The 19,972-nt window shown below is 44.9% G+C and overlaps 1 protein-coding gene across 1 annotated transcript in view; it reads left to right on the top strand.

Moving 5' to 3' along the window:
- Positions 1-2,658: 2,658 nt before the first annotated feature.
- The window catches only part of LOC146809056 (free fatty acid receptor 2-like), a 66,843-nt gene continuing 49,529 nt past the window's right edge, over positions 2,659-19,972 (top strand). The window contains exon 1 of the mRNA XM_085614283.1: positions 2,659-2,726. The gene's annotated coding sequence lies outside the window, so the exon portion shown is untranslated. The remainder of the gene's footprint in view (positions 2,727-19,972) is intronic.

Raw genomic sequence — 19,972 nt, 5'->3', positions numbered from 1 at the left:
GTGACTTGGCATGGCCTTGCTTTGTGAATGGGGCATGGAGACGCTAGTGGCATGTGCGTGATTTTTGAGTGTGGTTGTGTCCGGTGAGGGCTTTTGGGTAGTTGCGTGCATTAGTTGTAGTTGGGGTGTGGATGCTGTTCCCCCCATGTTATGTGAGTTGTTTGTGTATTCACCAGGCTCTGCGACTCCTTCAAGTCCGTGTACTCCCACAGGCGGAAGCGTGACCATCGCATTCTCCTCCCAGGGATGGTAATGTACCGGTCTGCGGGGCAGCCCTCCTCCAGTGATATCACTCTGGGCATGTTCTTCGTTCATTTTGCGCTTGACTGCCCTCTGCAGATCGTACCACCTGGCTTGGCATTCATGCCTGGTCCTTCTGATGGGCGCAACAGCATTGACCCGATCGACGATCCTCTGCCACATGGCTGATTTCTCAGCTATGCTGGTCTGTCTGACCAATGTTCCAAAGAGCTGTGGCTCGACTCTGATGACTTCGTTGACAAGGATGTCCAGCTCCTCCCTTGTGAACTTTGGATTCTTGTGTGTGGGCATGGTGTGGGGTGTGGGTGTGGATGGTTGTGGGTGTGTGTGTGTGGATGTGACTGTGAAGAGAGGATCTTTGTGAAGGAGGTTGTGTGAAGGTGTGTAAGTTTAAGGTGTGGTTAAGGTGTAAGTAAGGTGCAGTAGTTTGTCTGTGGGCTCTGTCAGCAGTGGGTCTGTTGCAAAGGCTCATGGTTTGTGTGTGTTGGCCCTTTTTATTGGTCCGTTTGTGGCTGGGTTTGAAATTGTGGTGGGTGTGTTATTAGAGGTGGTTGTGAGTTTGGGCCTCTGTTTGCCTGTTTGGATGTACCAGGTCAGTGTTTTCTATGTATTTTCTCCTATAGACGTGTTTTGTGGTGTTGTGCGAGTCGATTTGGCCCTCCTTGTGCTTTTTTTGAGTGTCCTGGTTCTGCGTACAGGCACGGGGCTGGGGTACGGTGTTGGGGTACGGTGCGTACAGGTACGGGGCTGGTGTACGGGCCTGTGGTCCGGTGCATACAGGTACGGGGCTGGTGTACGGTGTTGGGGTACAGTGCGTACAGGTACGGGGCTGGTGTACGGGTCTGGGGTAAGGTGCGTACGGGCACGGGCATGTTGTACGGGCCTGGGGTACGGTGCGTACAGCTGGGGGGGTATACGGGCCTGGGGTACGGTGCATACAGGTACGGGGCTGGTGTACGGGCCTGGGGTACGGTGCGTACAGGCACGGGGCTGGGGTACGGAGTTGGGGTATGGTGTGTACAGGTACGGGGCTGGTGTACAGGCCTGGGGTATGGTGCGTACAGATACGGGGCTGGTGTACGGGCCTGGGGTACGGTGCGTACAGGTACGGGGATGATGTACGGGCCTGGGGTACGGTATGTACAGGTACGGGGATGGTGTACGGGCCTGGGGTACGGTGCATACAGGTACGGGGCTAGTGTACGGGCCTGGGGTCCGGTGCGTACAGGTGCGGGGATGGGGTACGGAGCTGGGGTATGGCATGTACACGTAGGGGGCTGGGGTACAGTGTGGACATGGGGGGTACGGTGCTGACATACGGGGGTACGGTGCTGACATATGCGGGGGGAGGGAGGGCTGTGCGGCTCGAATGCTGGCACAAGTATGGCCGTGTACATAAGTGTCTCATCGTTCGTTCTGTACGGACCTTTTCCCATACGGTTTTATATTCGGACGGACGGTACGGATCGTACTTGTCCGCTCGGACTTCAGTTTTACGATTTGCACGTAAAACTGTCCGGAATCATCTCGTAACATTTTCCCGACGTGACTCGTAATATTTTTTTACGTGCGAATCGTACTTTGCCGGTTGTAGGGCACTTGTACGACTCATACGTAAAAAAATATGGATACGAGTCATACGGGAAATATTTTTACCGGATCGGAATCGGCACCTTGATTGTTAAAATGAACTAATGTACATTCTGTAATACTTACTATCGAGATATTCATCATGTATTCGCTTCAAAGTGTGATGTCGCTGCACTATCCATGAGTTTACACAATCATCCTTGATTTCTGTCAACTATGACACTTAGCCCCCTTCTTCACTAAAAACGCGTGTAGGTCTGTCTGGGCCAGGTTGTTTATGAAGATATGCACATGTCTACATTTTATAGTAATTCTCCCACAAAAAATTCGTTTTTATTAATAATTAATTAGTTTTTAAAGTGATATGATGAAAAAGTACCATACACCTCTCCTGAGAAGATTTACACCTTCATCTACCCACCCCTTACTAAACTCGATGCTTATTTAGGTAGTTCTCAAGTTGTTTTTAAACATTTTGTAGAAAACATCTCTCGAAGTAAAATAATAATAATGAAGCCATTCTTGAAGTTGTTTTGCACAATTTTCAGATAGCTTATCCTGAATATAATTACCATCCCTGTATTTTATCAAACACTTCTCAACGGCACTGATTATTAACAATAATGTGAACCTCTGTCCAAACATTGTGGGTCTCTAAGATAGATAACTTTTCTCAGCCCCTTATACATCGTAAGCACTAGACTTTTCAGTCGATCCCCAGTAGATGGCAGCAGCGTTACATACGTGCTCTGATCCACGAGCACGCATGATATTTAAACCCAACTTTGACAGTTCTAGATGCTCACACTAAAGGACTCCCGAAGACGAAGGTTGACCGCCGCTCGGCTATAGAAAGGAATTCATCTTTCATTATGGTAAGAGAACAATTGTAATGTTCCTGACTCGTTGTCATTTAGGGATGCCTTTTGGAATACGAACGCATTGATCATTCCTGATTAACTCTTTGTACTCCACAGTTCTAAAGGAGATTGTGGAGCCTTTGAAGGGAAGTAAAAAGGCCTGGGGAGGCAAAGTCAATCCCTCGTGAGCCTTCTTCTCATATCCACTCGGAGCCCCGTGCGCTGGACGCCGGAAGTTAGTGGTTGTCACTTCTTTCACAGCAGTCATCTGCACACGTTACTAGTCAGTTTAAATTGGGCTAACTACAGCCAATCCCATTTTTCCTTAATATTACACAGGAATGCTTACATGAATTACCCGGGAAGAATATACATGGCACATGAGTAGGATTGCAGTGCCCTTCAGAAATCCCATAAAGGTGAGCAGGGACACTCTGTCTCTCCACTTCTTATAATTGTTATCCAAACCACATAATGTATCTAAGACGCCCACCTCATTTTGTTTTCCCTAAATAGGCAACACACAGATTTTTGCAGCTTGTCCCGAGGAAGACCCCATCACGACGGTTTAATTATGGCGTTCAATCAGGGGTCGAAACGTTGACGCTTTAATGACAAGTGTAGCTGATCACCCAGGATATCAAATTAATTACTAGAGTAATCTCACACTGGGCTGACATTCTTTTTTCCTTTCTTTTCGCACTGTGTTCAAATATAATTTTTCTATGTAATGTATGTTTATGTATTCTACGTTTTTGTGACATGTAAATATTTCAATGTATGTGCACTTTGTAGTCTTAAATGTAAGTCAAAAGAGAGATTCTGTGTGTATGGAAATACATGTAACATGATAAATATACACTATTCTTGTTTAAACAGATAAAATATTGTTGGACATAAGTTATGAGTATTGCGTTTTGTGGTTTGGACAAAAGGTCCTCCCGCTCTTTTTCTCATTTGTTGATTGGTCTCATTTACTTAAAGAGACATAATTTACCAAAGTTCCTTTGATTTTTTAGAGATGAAACATTTGAAGCCTGTGTGTTTGTGGTAGAGCCTGTGTCCATTCCCACAGGAGCTGAAGCATACCATGGTGGCTCTAAGAATAACGACATCAACATTAGAATGCGCTGAGGACACTGCAATACATGGGCCTTTAAGGGGTCCAGCAGTACGTCCACGTCCGGTTGCACAGCTGATGGAAGAGTTAGACACATGTCCAACACACATTCGTATCAACAGTATAGGCAGCAGAGCACAGGCAAGATGCAGTTAACCCAGACTGATCTGAACGATAGGAACCAATGCTCACTTAGCTCCTGAAGCCGAGGTGTATCCAGATGGAGTACCACGTGTCTATGGCAATATCGCCCCAAGAGTGGTTTTTTTCATCTCTTTGGAATCTGGGCAGTCCATTGCATGGCAGGAACATTAAAACCAGGATACCCACTACAAGCAGTAGGACCAGTGGAAGCCCTATAAAAAACGCTTCCTAATACAGAGTGTATGAATGCTGTAATCACTCCGAAGATTGTCTAAAAGGTGCTTAACAGTCCAGAACCTATGCTCTTGAATAGGTGTACAATTCCCCTTGTATCAGACAAGTTAAAGATACGATGCCCCATGTCTCTGAAATAGAAAGGGAAGTTCTTTCGGACTGGTGCCTGTATCTCCTCTGGGCTCCTTGCAACCTGGAGACCAAAAGTCTCTCAGGCTGAGGTTAAGGCTACATCCTTCTGTAAAAGCATGGCTTTCAGTCTGCTTAGAGTATCAAATTGTGTAAAGGAAACATTCAATGAAGCCAATAGCAGCGCCTCCCTGACTGTCTAGGTTGGTGGAAACAATACTTGCATACAACAAGTAACCGTGGAGCTTACTGTGACTAGATACGCAACGCCTGGCACCATCCCCCAACATCCCTGATCATTTAACATCTAGTAACTCCCATCGAGAGTAGTTTGAACACTGGATGAATCACGGCAGCTGGGGATCCTTTCAAGTGACACGATAAGTTTGCAACCGAAGCATTACACACTCCGTGGAGCATAATATCCTGACAAAATAGTGAACCACTTAAAGAATTCTCAGAGTCTGAACTGCTAAGAAAGACGCCAATGTCCCCATTCCTGCATCTGAATCTGTACGGTAAATTCCAAGATTAATGAGTGAAATCCTGTCCCATTGCTTCATGCCTGCCTATCTGGTGATACTTTAGACAGTTTTGAAGTTGGAATGTCATGACTGGCAGTGTAATATGGCCATAGATTAACCATTCTGTGGAAGGTGACTCAGGCATGGTATAAGGTAATTGGTCCAATTGTTCAATGTGCAGCATTGTGTATTTTGCATCTCTTCATGCCATTTTTGTCTGTCTTTCTGTTAGATTGTACGCAGAAAAGAAGAGCCGTAATGTTCATATACTGCCTGGGCACGTGACCAGAGCGCAATGGGTGTAGCGGCCAGCTCAACAATAGAATGGATCGCAACTGTGATTCTCCATGTTGTAATATAGACAAATCCTGTTCCATTATATATATTGCAGAAGACACAATGTTGTCCAGAGAATAAAACCTAGATGACAGTATGGTCATGCTATTGTCGACCACTGCCAAAGCCTTTTCTAGGTTAACCCTATCAATCTCACGCAATCTTTCAGCGGCCTCCAGCTGGGTTTTTTCCATACCTCATTGTAAAAAGTGTATAAGAAGCGTTTTTGACGTGGCTTCATGCGACCTAAAAAAGAATCCCTAAGATCCATGTCGTCTAAGAGCAGGGACTGGTGTAGTGTTGAGTTTTTTAGCCATTCTAGGCATAGCTTCCCAACACTGGAGGATGTCACCACCCTCGAGTGTTCTCGTTGTACAATGCTTTGGTCAGGATTATGGATACTAAACCCTTCAGTGGTACCCCTGAATTTTGACTGACACATATTTGTGTCAATAGGCCAAACCAACCATCCCTTCCAATTGGGGTCTGATGAATTCCAAGTATGTAAGATGGTATCTAAAGTAACCTCACTGTGTGATGTAATCTTTTGCCAACCCTAAAAGAATGAAAGCGAGGGAATCCGCAGTGTGTTCAAATCCTTGCCCTTGGCTAGTCCAAGACAGGAAGTCTGTTGCACTGTGTCACTCAGGAAGATAATCTGATTTGGAATGAGGCACACTCTAAATAAGACCTCAGTTCCCTGAACTTGCCAATCTTTAGTCCTCCAGACAGATTTTGTGTCTATAGTATCTTTCCATAAGTCGATACCCTGTTAAGACAGTTGAGAAATAAAGACTGTAGAGTATATCTGTTTCATGTTAGTGAGCATACTTTTCTTTGCTGGTGTAGGTGCAAGCTTATAATAATACAAGCTCTGGTCTGATGTGTTAAACCTAGAAAAATATGCAAACTTTTGTGCAAACGTTTGTGAACTCCCTTTCGGCGGTGTTGGACAATGTTCCCATTGATGGTAATTGGAAATATTATGTGGGATACTTGCCTTGTGCAAGAAATGATGGACAGTGCTGGCAATAAAAGATGATATCAAAATCAGATGTATCGTCATACAATTCATTACTGGACAATAAGCAGATTTTTCAAAATTAGACAGAATAGTATTTACAGTTTCAGACTCCCAGTCAGCAGAGAAAGCACTGGAGGTGATGATATCACTTAATGAAATTTTAAATCAATGTAGAATTTTTAAAAGTTCAGGAGGACCATACACATATTATGAAACCCTGTCCGAAATGTTTCCTGCTGGAACCAGAACTGCTGTAAAGTTCACTAAGGACAGGTCTTTCTGTTCACGATGTGATGATGCATGCAGTTTCAGGACCAGGTTCACATGTTGTGCTGCAGAGAGTTCTGGGAGATAATGTCTATTGAGGAGCAGGAAAAAGATGGGCACTACACCTATCCAAAGGATTAGGAACAGTAGACCAATTGCAATCCAGAGCTGTAGCCAGGAAGAAATAAGGTAAGTCTTTTTCAGCCAAAGGTGGAAATCATACAGTTGTGTTTTGCAGGAAACTGGAGCTGGCAGTGACTCAAAATCGATGAAGTAGCCAGATGCAGTTCGATCTACTAGCTCAGCAGGTTTTGTAGAACTGGCAGATGTCTCCTGTAGAGGCATATTTATATAGATGTTGGTATTGGGCCGAATTGAGATCTATGTTTCATTTCTGTTTTGTTGCTGTTCAATTTCAACAGGCATGAGTTAAATGTCATTGCTGATAACTCCATTAATTAGTAGAGTGGAATCCTCAAATGCTATTATTCGTTCTGTCTGAACCTCCTTTATGGTAGTGAGAGGAGATCGATAGCTACCCAGGAGCCCATGCGGCCTGCTATTCAGTATTGGCCACATAGTGTAGTTTGATCAGATCAATTGAGCCGAACCTCTTTTCTTTTTTCCCAGCAAGAGGCGGAGAAGTACTGTTCTTGTTCCTTCAACAGCCATGACAGGTACAGGCGTTCTGTAAGATGGCCCAATTTCTTTTTTGTCCACAATCTTTTCTCTGACCAGGTCCCCAACCTTCGAGACCTAAACAGGTCTTGCCGATACAGCTTTCACTTCCCCAGTGGCGGTGCGTTTTACTTGGATGTTCCTTTGTAATGCCCTGAGATCATTGAGTTCCTGTAAAATAGCCAAATGGTCATTGATGTCAAATGGTTTTTCATCCAACACTGTGCTGCCACAATTGAGGGTAGGTACCCATATTCTAGTCCCAAACAGGACTTCATATGAAGTACAGCCCACAGGGAACTTCTTGGCATGTTATTAAGTGCCTTCTGGACCCCATATAGATGATAGACCAACTGACACCTAAGCCTAATACCCTTGCTGTTAAGGATTGCTTTAAGTCCCGGTTTTTCCTCTCCACCATCGAATTTCCCTCTTGATAATACAGAGAGGAGTACCGCAAGACCACACCCAAACTTTCCATGGCTTCTTTGTAAGCCGGAGAGCTGAACGCAGGGCCACTGTCAGAATGTAATGTGAGAATTGCGTATGTCCCTATAAAGACTCGCAAATCCTTCAGAACAGTTCGGGCGTCAGCTGAGGTCTGCGGCCAAACCCACAGAAATCTAGAGCATGAATCCACTGCCACCAAGATGTACTTGTAAGTCCCGACACATTTTAAGGGGCTGCAGCGGTCCAAATAGACACATGTGAGTGGTCTGTCTGAAATCAGTAGTGGTGTTTGTGGTAGGCATGCTACGGTGGAACCCTTCACCTGCTGACAGATGTCGCACTTAAAGGCAAAGCCCTTGGTCTATTTAGTGAGACCTGGCCACCAATATCGGTGTTTCAGTATTAAAACTATTGCAGCAATACCTGCGTGTGTTGAACCCAGGCCCTCGTGTGCAGTTACAATTAAACCGAATCTGCGATCCATGTTTGGTATTACTCTATCCCCCACTCCTGGAATTTGAGCATACAGTATGTTTTGCGCATCTAACTTGTAGGAGTACTTGAGTGGAAAACCTTTTGGCAAGGCTGAGCTGTTGTTGCGCGTAGCGTTCACAGCTATCATTATCTGTCCGTCTATCCTCGTACTTGGACGACTGATTGCAGCAACGGCAGCAGCTCTCACTGTCACCATGGCAGCTTCATCAGCAAGTGAATTCCCTTCAACGTGCACGCCAACACGCTGATGATTCAATGTGTTAATAACATGAGCCCGTGTCAACCCTTTTTTCAGCTCTGCCACTTGTTCCCAAAGCAACTTTTGCTTTACTGTGCAACCTTTAGAATCTCTAAACCCATTCTGGACCCAATAGTGAAGGTATTCATTGTAAGACTGGACACAGTAAAATGAATCGCACACAATGAGTATGGGGAATTCCCGATCCATATTTTTTAGTGCCAGTATCAGGGCATTTAGTTCTGCCAGCTGTGCAATCTCCTAGAGACTGTGGGGCAGATTTATGTTCCCTGGCGCATCCCTGCAAATCAGCAAGGATGCGCCAGGGAAGATGCGTCACGCAAGTTTGCCCTGGCGCCACCGCTGATGCGGCGCATTTACAATGCGGTGCATCGTGGCGCAAGGACAAGCAGATGCGTGACGCATATGCCGGCGTAAGGGTGGCGCATTGCTGGAGTTGAGTCGAAAGCGCGATGCAGCTCCAGCAAGGCTCGGGGGTGCCCTATCGGTACAATGCTGCGTCAATCCTAACGCCTTCTTCAAGCAGGTGCAGGGTTTTGACGCAGCATGGGCTCAAAAGTGACTGAGTTAAATCTTGTAGATTTCACTCAGCCACTTTTAGGAGGCGATCCTGCGACGCAACACCCCCCCCTGCACTGGAACGCCTACTACTGGCGCAGGCCTTTACAACGTGACACATCTCCCTAGATGCGTCACGTTGTAAATCTGCCGCAGCATGGCGCTGGCTTTGCGCCGGCGCTGAGTCACAAAAGTGACGCAATGGCGGCGCTAAAGTGACGCACAGGGCTTATAAATCTGCCCCTGTGTCTGGGCATTGCTAGGATGGAACTTACCATCCCGCATACATCCCTTTACAATTGCTCATGCACCGCTGTGTTGTTGTTTACTTTCTGTGGCAGGCTGGGCAGATCCGTCACGGTAAATGATGTATTAATACTGATCTAGAGGGATTATTTCCTTCGATAGAGGATAGTCTTGTTCGTACTGCAGAAATGCTTGTGTTTTTAATGTAGATTTAAATTTGTAGTCTACATCTGTTGCAGTGAGAGAATGTTATGTTATGTGTTATGTTAAACAATTCATATAGCACTACAGCTACCCCAGCACGGGGGTGTCCTGGCGCTAACCTAAAGAGTAAAAGGAACCGCTACCAGGTGGAATAGCTTACGGCCTAATCCCTTGGGAAAAGGTATGTCTTGATTGCCTTTCTAAAGTGTAGGTAGCTGCTGATACTTCGAATATGAGATGGCAGAGAATTCCAAAGTCTGGCAGCCTTCAATCTAAAGGCTCTACCTCCCGCCCTGATTTTCTTTATCCGGGGAACCAACAACAAATTTTGGCCAGAGGAACGAAGTTGGTGCATAGGCTCATAGGGCGTGACTAGATCTTTCAGAATCTCTGGTGAAGTCAGCCTCCATGCTTTAAAAACCATACAGTGGGCCTTGAACTCAATGCGCCTCTGCATGGGTAGCCAGTGTAGACGCCGTAGGGCAGTCCTGGCTGAACTTGATCTCTGCTGTCTTAAAAGTATTTTAGCCGCCAGGTTCTGAACCCTCTGGAGCCGATTGATCTCTGACTTATTGGCTCCCAAATACAGAACCGAGCCATAGTCCAGGCGAGACAAAATTGTCGCCTGGACGATGATTTGACGCGTAGGAGCATCAAAAAATCTTTGTTTGAATTTGAAAGTTGAGAGCCTCGTCCATCCAAACCCCTAAATTCTTCACCACAGTCCTAGGGGTAGGGGCGGCACCAAGATTAGTAGGCCACCAACGATCACTCCAGGAGCCCTTATCTTTACCTACTATCAGGACCTCGGTTTTGGATCCGTTTAACTGCAGACAATTTGTGGACAACCAGTCCACACCAGAAGCCAAGCTGTTTTGAAAATCCGCTGCAGCTGGGGCAGTGTCACAGCTATTAGTGCTGGAAAGAGATACCACCAGCTGTGTATCGTCTGCATACAAAACCAAGGTCAAATCTCTGCTCCTTGCTAGCAAAGCCAGCGGCAAAATGTAAAAAAGCAGTGGACTCAGAGAAGAGCCCTGCGGCACACCTTGAATGACCTTGAAGGTATTAGAGGAGAATGGGGGCACATCCACTTGAAATGTCCACTCCTCCAAGAAAGAGGCCAACGCCAAGCCCCGGATCCCCACTTCCTCCAGCAGTGGTAGAGCCTTAGACTGTTTCCAGGAGTTGGGGACAGAACCTGAGGCAAGAGACACGTTCAGTACTTGCCCCAATGGCTGTAAAAGGACCGGCAGCAATTTAAGACAGTGAGCTGGCTTCAGGGGACCCAACGGAGACCCAGATTTTATTTTTATGCAAAGAGCTTCCAGTTCTGAGTTAGTAATCTGTGGGATCATACTCAGAAAGGAAGTGGACGATTGTACCTGCTCTGATGAATGTACTAACACTGGAAAGGCTTTGTATATCTTATCCACCTTAGCGATGAAGTGTTCAGCCAAATCATCGCATTGTTTATTGGACTGAATAGCTGACTCACTAGTGGCCTCCGTCAATGTAAATCATAGTCCCGCCTCCAGATACGCTCCAACCCTTTGCAATGTTTCCTAAGGGAAGCCAGCTCTGCAATATACCAGCGGCTACCCTTAGCTTTGCGAACAGGTGTCTATTTTTCAGGAACTAGGTGATCTAAAGGTCGCCTAATCCATGATACAAACTCATCATAACCCTCCGTAGGGTCTTTGTCCAACATAGGGACCGACACCTGAAGCTCATTAGTGAGATCCTCCCAGTTGAGCTTATGCCAGGCACGTTTAAATAAATATTGATGAGAGCCTCTAACACTAGGCTGTTCAATCCGCAGGTTCATCTTGATCAAATAATGATCTGTCCACAATAGTTTATCAGGGGCATGCACCACCAGTGTATTTAAATTTGAAAAAACTGGGTCCAAATGATGACCCGCCACATGAGTGGGTCCTTTCACTAATTGCGCAAGTTGACACCCCCCTAAGTCCGCCAGAAAGTTGACTATATCTGGCTCTTTCAGATTCTCACGATGGAGGTTTAGGTATCCCACCAAAGTGAAGTTGGCCCAACCTATAGCGAGCCTACTCACCAGTTCCACACAAGCTAATTTAAAAGCTTTTGACGTACCAGGCGGCCTGTATATTAATAAGCTAGAAAATGTAAACTTCTGAGAGATTAAAACATTGAAACTGGCGCATTCACTTCCCTCTAGCTCCTGTTGTTCAATTTTGCAAATATAGTTAGCTCTAAAAATCACTGCTAGCCCACCCCCTCTTGAATCTCTATTCATGGTCGAGATTTTATAGCCATCTGGAAGTGCTAGCAGTGCTATTGTCATTGAATCTGCCGTGAGCCATGTCTCAGTGAGAAAGCAGACATCTGGCTGATGATCTTCCAAGATGACATAAATATCCTCAAAATGCCTAACCATAGAGCAGCAATTGAGGGAAAGAATCACCAAATTCTTTTCCTCCCCAGTCTGAACAGACTTACTAGGACCCATCGACTCATCTCTATGCTGACCATATAGAGAAGAAAACTACAGTTCCGACAGCTAAATGGACCTTCGCAAGGAGCTAACCCCTGAGCAGAGCACCCAAGGCTAGCTTTCCTTAATGAACAAATAAAATCAGCAGTTAAAGGCAGTCTCCCTGGGGCACGACCGGCAGCATCCCTGGCTCCTGGCGTTTGACTGGCACTGACGGGCACAGACGGGCTTGCCTCTGGCGTGCCTCCGGCGCGCCATCGGCGCTCCCGCTGCGCGCGCGCTGCGCGCTTGCATCAGGCTCGATTAAGTAGCCGTCTGAGCCTGGCGACTAGACCGTCAACCTCAAAGCCCCCAACACTAAAGAGGGACTACTCGTGAGTCAAAGTCTGGTAATCCCTGTGCAAAACGGGAAAACAGTTTCCCTTAAGAATGAGCCCATTGTATTCATCATTTATGCAGTGCTTTTGCGTTTGAAACACTTACTTTGGTAACAGCCTCTAAGGTTGGTATCGGAGTCATGACGATTATGCGTTTCCCTTGAGCTAGTGCTCTTTCTCTCTCTACAGCAGTTTATACTGTTGTCAGATTTTTTTCAGTTGAAGCAAAACGCATTGCAGCGTTTGAGTACAAATGAGATTTGTATGCTATTAGTATATTTTCGCCTTCATTGAAGGTGTGGTAAGTGTACCCGGATTGACCGCGATTACATGGATCACCACATTTTTTGTGTTTATACATGTGTGTAAGTGTAAGTTACCATGTCAGAATGTAAGCAACGGAAGATTTCTGTGTGTTTCTGTGTCGAATGTCGAACTGAAAAATCAGGTCTAAATAAGTTGTGGAAAGGTTTTACTTTTTCAGCGTAATCCAAAATGTATGTTCTACCAAAATATAGGAATCCTAAAATGGATTGTACGTTTTTCAGACTCTTCGGAGGTTGGAGCAGCACACATTTTTCTAAATAAATTGCTGCTAGGCTTTTCCCTTCACTTCAGAGCTCATATCCTAAAAATATGACATTGAGGTGGACAATTTTAGATTTTTTAAAGTTACATTTATAGCCCTCAGAGGCGAACCCCACAATTATGTTGTTCACCCGGTTCAAATTATCCAATAGCTCATCATCCATTAGATAAATATCATTCAAATAGGACAATACCTCCTCATCAAAATTTTTAAGTAACTCTGCTACTCTTTCTGACAACAACCCAGGGCTATTTTATACCCTAGGGGTAGTCTACAGAATTGATGCTGGGAACTGAGTGCCACAAATGCTGTCAAATATCTGCTTTCCTGTGCTATATTTTGGCAGAAGAATCCATTTTTAACTGCAAATGTTTTTGTGAATGTGCTCAAATGCCTGCAGTCTAAAACTAGACGGTATGAATTGTCAGGTTTCATTACAGGAAGCAAAGGATTATTCATGGAAGAGGTGCAATTTTCAATAACACCTTGATATTCAAGTTGATCTAAGGTCTCCCTGACTTGTTTTTTTGTGTCATATTTAATTGGGTATTGTCTCTGTGGAGTTGGAGTAGTTTTAACTGAGATTTCATGGTGAGGTGACTCAGCATCTCACCCTACATGATTGCGGTATAATGCAGGAGCAAGCGCTACCGCCCTCTCCTGCACTTATGAAAGTTTTAGTGACTCTGGAACAAGGTGGGAGAAAGCTAGTAATATTACAGTTTCTCCATTTGGGCAGTCCATGATAAATTCAGGGGGACAATCTTTTTCAGCCAAAAGGATGTCATACCCATATGTCAGGTTACCCCAAAGAATTGGCCTCTCACTTTTATTGGTTTGTCGCCTCCGTCTGGAGTGTTATTTTGTGTAACTGATGTGGGACACTTACCCTTCCAGCAGGTGTTTCCACCGTGATATGCTCATTTAACGCTGCTGTCACCAGAAATTCCATCAGGTTCTGGTTCGCTCTTCTGATCTGTGTTCTGACTGTCCTTCGGAGTTTTTTGATGAACCCTGAAAGGAACGAGAGGAATGTGTATCAGTATCCGGATACCTGTCAGGTATTTTTAATATTTTCACTGTTTCTAAGGTTATATTTCCTGTCAGAGGGCTCCTGTTGAGGGGACCTACCCCGTGATTGAGATGCATTCTGCTTGTTTTTTGATTGTTTGTTATCTCAATTTTTTTTTAGAAGAATCGGGTGCTTGCTTAGAGTTATCTTTGTCAGGATTACCCATTAATTGTGGTTTCACAGGAATAGCTCCAAAATGATCTCTACCCAGCAAGACATAGGTCTCTTCAATCATTTTAGGTAATTCCCGCTCTTGCTGTGCAGGAGTGCATTCCCTCAAGCTGCCTCCCCTTTTATGTTAGGTAACATAATTGTGGATACCTGGGCAAAATTGCCTCTCAATTTCATCCCCAGGTCCAGGGCAGGTTCTGCCCCGTACTCATTCTATATTTGTTTCAATACTTCTGGTATGACCGCTATTGAAGGGGTACCATGTGTTCTGGTATAAACGGCAGCAAACACTGTACCCCAGGTGGTACAGTCCTCTATCAAGGGAGCTATTCCCATTGGCAAGCTGTGTTTTTCTTGTGGACCTGTGTGTGGAAACACTGCCTCAAGCTATACCATTTTTTGTGCTTTCCAGATTGGCATTTGCTCACGTTTAGTGGGCATTCCTTGCATAATCACGTTCAGCGTTTTTGGGGTGATTTTATTTGCGGTTCCTTGTAGTTGACCTGCTTGAGTGACTCTTGTATGTTGAATTGTAGGTGTCCGCATTACAAATTGTGTAAGATTTCTGTATAGATTTATTATTTCTCTATGAAGTGGATGTAAATCTGCTTCTGGCAATGTGTCACAGTCTGGATGCAGTGTGTAAGTAGCTGGGACTTGCCAAGTCACTCTGTCTCTGCAGAGCAGACCGAGTCTTACTTTTTCTGTGGTATGTGGGAGGGTGCCTTTAAACCAATTTAGGTGCTCATGGTAAGTTAACGGGACTTCTATGTCCTCATATGGATTGTATTCATCTGATATTTCATCTGGAGTGAAAGAATGAAATGTATGTTTTTGTGCGTCTGCAGGTGCGACTTTAACCCACAAATAGAACACCTATGTTCATAATCACAAAGGTAACGTTCCCACCTAATGCTGAGAGACCATAATCCGCAAATTTTATAGTAAATACATTTCTGCAAATTTCTGAAATGTTTATAGCACCTTCCTCTTCCTGCTCAGCTTCCCCTACATTTGCAGCACCGCCTCGGACAGACATTGTGAAAGGAATTTCAAGGAAATAGACATAACGTTTTGCACAATATGGGAAACTACATTCCTTCAAGCTTGAACAGACCTACAGCCAATACACAGGATATGCCTACTCAGCTGTGGTGGATTTTTCCTTTCCCACTCCAGACGTCTCTGGATATATGTGACTAGGGGTCTCTGAGAAAGCATGGCTGAACTACTCAGATTTTACCTTTAAATAAGAACCAAACCAAAGCTGGGCGCCATTTTGTGTAGTTCCTATAAATCGATATAGGATCTGTGTGTTTAGACAACATAAACCATGGGATTGGTTTCCAGACTGATTCCAGACACACACAAAGGATATGTTCTCCTTTAGACCAGCTAACTCACAGTGCCACTATAAGCCCCCCTTAGGGCCACTATTGAACATGACAACCTTGACCCCTCAGGGATCGTGGAAACAGTACAGTACTTTTCGCACAGTCACAAATGCTCACTCAGAGAGATACACAGAATAAACGGTGGGGACATTTTCAATAAGTATTTATTGAAGCAGCGTCATTCTAGTATAAAATACGTGTGCTGCAACAACCATTAGACAGAAACAAATACATAAGGTTGCAAGCACCAACAGAGTAAATAAAAAGAATTCTACCATGGTGCTAAAACAGTAAATATATGCTGGCATATAGATATATACCAATCATCAGGCATCCTCCTACTATGCAGACCCTATCTAAGTGTACGTAAGTGTACCTAGCATGTATATGGGTGTAAAGCCAAGGATCTCCCTAGAGAAGAACCAACCCCATTACCCGATGGGAGAGTATGAAGGACCCAGTCTTGGTCTCTAGTTGGACACCCCGCAAGGGATGTCAGAACACTGCGTGCTGGAGTGTCTGTGTGCACAGACTTCAGAGTCTCGTGTCTGCATGGAAGTTTCTCCTCTGGTTTGCGCAGCAAAGATGTGGTACTTATATACCCGAAAGGTACCCTCAGGGGTTCTACCTAGATGTGTCATGGTACTGTGGGCCTGTCCTCTGAGTATGACGATAGCGGTGACTTTTGTACAGAGTTATTATGCAATATATGGTAGTCCTGCTGTTATACTGAGGATCCTCATGCATAATAAATGAGGCTAGTTTTCTAAGAAAACCACACGCTAATCATTCGGCACCTAACTAGGTAAAAGGTCAGCGCCAGAGCCGTTATGTAAAGTAAGGTAGGACAAATGTAGGTCAAAGGTCATGCCACTACCTATGCTTATATTGGGGTACCTTGGGGCTCATAACAGGGTGGCCCTATACCACGCGAACACGCGGAGTTCTGTCCCAGCAGATATGGATGTCCTTGGATAAATTACTGTGTATCTTTGGTGTCTTCTGGACATCGTTTGTGTGGATACATTTTTACACACCGCTTGATCAGCCCTGAAGAAGTTGAGTTGCTAATGACCTATCGACAAAACACGTGTTGGATTGTTGTCTTTAAGCTGTGTATACAACATCTTGTCGCTTTGAATGACTGTACTGGATTGTCTTATTTCTGAATACAACTGGAAATAACAATTACTACAAACATCAAAGTGAAGACTTGGACTAACATTTAAGCCTGAACTGAAAACTTGGATTAAAGTGGACTACTATAAAATACTATTGTTTTTACGCAAAGGGGCCTGTATTCCTCATTTTTAACTTCCAATGCTGGTTCGTTTTATCTTTGTCAAGTAACGTTGTTTTGTTTTGAACTGCCGTCATCTTCATAGAGGTCGCAGTCAAGTTTTAACTAGTTATTGCACTATCGCACTTAAAGGCTATCAAGATTATAGCTCGTGTTAGCATTTTTAAAAGGAAAATAACTTTTAACCAGTTTTGCACATTGCGTTTTTTGCACTACCAGTAATTTTAAAGGAAACATCCTCACCTTTTGTTTTGCTGCCTAAACGCTACGGAGGGAAACATTTGTGAGTCCTTCCTCTCTGCTTACTGGTCTGATGATCGGCCCTAGTGGATCCGGCATTAAGGCGGATCCACACTGCACGAGGGCTGATACGTCATTAGGGGGTGTGTTCTATGCCTACAAAACAGGTGCTGGGGCGTCCGCGCAGCGGGCGCGCGCAGCAGGCGTGCCGCTGGCGCGAAGCCCGTCTGCACTCGTCCGCGCTCAAGTCACGCCCAGCGCCAGGACCCCTTCCCATCAGGTACGCCATTTTCACAGAGCCGATCTGCTGGCTCTGGATACTGCCTTATGTAAACATCACAATAGACTACCTTCACGGGCTGACACTGACATGTGGACCTGTACTAACTGCGGTTTTTGTGTTACTCTAGGCTCAGAGAGGAGAGATGCAGATAGTCCTACCAACGGAGGGCAGTCAGAGGATTTTGAGGGTATTGGAAGGTGGGTCCCATCAAAACAAGCTGAAGCCAGGCAACCCAAAACTTTAAGTTGTATTCTTTTAAATGTGCGCTCGCTTCACAGGAATAGTTATCAAATCAATGATCTGGTAGAAAATCACTCTCCGGATATAATTTTCCTCACTGAAACCTGGAGCGATAAGTCCTCAGGTCCAGATTGGAATATCGCGCTACCTAGCGGGTATGTGGTCTCTTCGCAAGACAGCATAGGTAAGAGGGGCAGAGGGATAGCATTGGCTCATCGAACACATCTAAATCTGCGATTAGAAACATACCTCGATCTCCCAGCAGAAGCATTTTATTTCACTATATATTTGGCAAATGTTTTTAAATTTCAAGGCCTACTTATCTATCGCCCGCCTGGGCCTAAATCCATTTTTCAGCAAAGCTCATGAGCTTTCTGGAATCCCAAATGGATCCTCATCCTTTTATTCTCTTGGGTGACTTCAATTACCATCTGGAACTTACTAATCAACCAGAGGTAGCCCAACTGTTGGAGAATCTGGCTGCTCTAGGTTTTAGCCAGGAGGCAAACGGCCCTAACTCACGCAAGAGGTCATACCCTAGATGGTATTTTCATGAATAATATGGATCTGGAAGTGCTGAATGTTACAGCTCTCCCTTGGTCCGACCATAGTGCTGTAAGCTTTAATATCAATGCGGGAATAGTAGGCAGTCCCCCACGCCCACGATCGCAAAAGACAGTAATTAGACTTTGGTCCCAGACGAATGCTGATAGCCTAATCTCTACGCTGGGTCACTCATGTCCCCTATATAGCAGAGACAACTCGGAGGCAGCGTTGTTTTTTAACAAATGGCTAGGGGCAGCGGCTGATGAAGCAGTACCTGCCAAGAGACTTGGTACAAGTCGGACTAAGCCATCGGCGCCCTGGTACAGCAGGGAGCTGAAAGCCCTAAAGAGCACATGCAGAAGGGCAGAACGCCGCTGGAGGGAGGATTATAGTAATGATGGAAAGGCCAGATACAACTATGCTCTATCTGAGTACAGAGATGCAATTATAGCCGCCAAAAAGGCCTTTTTTGACTCCAGGATCAAGGAGGCAGGGAATTCTGCCAAGGAGCTTTTTAAAACAGTCACGGCCCTTTCTAAGCCCCTCTCGGATAACATCTATCAGCCAAACTTGGAAATGTGCCAGAAGCTGGCCCAGTTTTTCCAGGATAAGGTGCAGGTAATCTATAGTGAACTTCTTAACCTGCACCTTAGTGGAGGTAATCTCAGCCACCTATCAACAACAGACGGAGAGGTTAGTCCTGGCCTTAGTACTTTGTTGTAATCTAGGAGGTTTATAATGCATCTACTCTCTGTTGCTGTCCTTGCCTTGCTGCTCAGTCTGTGTGATGTCATCGGAATGTTGAGTGTGTTTGAGTGGAAGCAAAGATCAGTTGGAGATGGGCTGAGCAGCAGGGAGGCTGCTCCTGGTGGGGCATCAATGGATATTAATCAAGGCTTAATCTGAACTTGTTGTGGATCCTATCTAAAGAATAAAGCTAAGATCTTGGACCACATCTTATGGACTACCTGGCTTTCTTTAATTGCAACACTGGCGACGAGGATCGGATATTTGTTTATCTTTTTATCATCTTGATTTGTTTGTCAGGGGATGCAATGTTACCCTTTTCAAGTTTTTACTTGAAGCTCATTGGTTTTGGGATGTGTGTCTTTCTATCTTCGCACAGTTTATTTATTTGGCCTCGTTGCATAATGTACTTTGTTTTTGCATTCTACTATCTTCACAATTTGCACAAAAGTACATTGTTTTTGCATGTTCATATTTTCACTAATTTGATGAGGGGGGGATGTGTTGTAATCTAGGAAGTTTATAATGCATCTACTCTCTGTTGCTGTCCTTGCCTTGCTGCTCAGTCTGTGTGATGTCATTGGAATGTTGAGTGTGTTTGAGTGGAAGGGTAACATTGCATCCCCTGACAAACAAATCAAGATGATAAAAAGATAAACAAATTTCTACGCGTGCGCTCCCATGACACACAGACCAACCATTCTCACCAAGTAACCTATTAAAGGGTACAACCAGACATACGTCTGAGAAGGCTCACATTAGGAGTCTTCTAACGTGCATACTGATAACACGCAGACCAACACCTCACACGGGGTACCACTAACCCAAGGTATAACCAGACAGAAAAGTCTGAGAAGCCTTGACAAAGTTCTTCTAATGTGCGCACCCACCACGCACAGGCCAACACTTCACACAAGTAACCAACACTCATGGGTAAAACCAGACAGGTAAGTCCGAGAAGCCTTAGTAAGGATCTTCTTACGTGCGCACCCATAACACACAGACCGACACCTCACACGAGGCAACCACCAACTCATGGGTAATACCAGACAGGCAAGTCTTAGAAGACTTAAAACAAAGGTCTTCTTACGTGCGCACCCATAACACACAGACCGAGACCTCACTCGAGGTAACCACTAACAAATGGTAAAACCAGAC

The sequence above is a fragment of the Triturus cristatus genome, chromosome 7 (assembly GCF_964204655.1).
Source record: "Triturus cristatus chromosome 7, aTriCri1.1, whole genome shotgun sequence".
NCBI classification, from domain to species: domain Eukaryota; kingdom Metazoa; phylum Chordata; class Amphibia; order Caudata; family Salamandridae; genus Triturus; species Triturus cristatus.
This window is presented reverse-complemented; position numbering and strand designations above follow the sequence as displayed.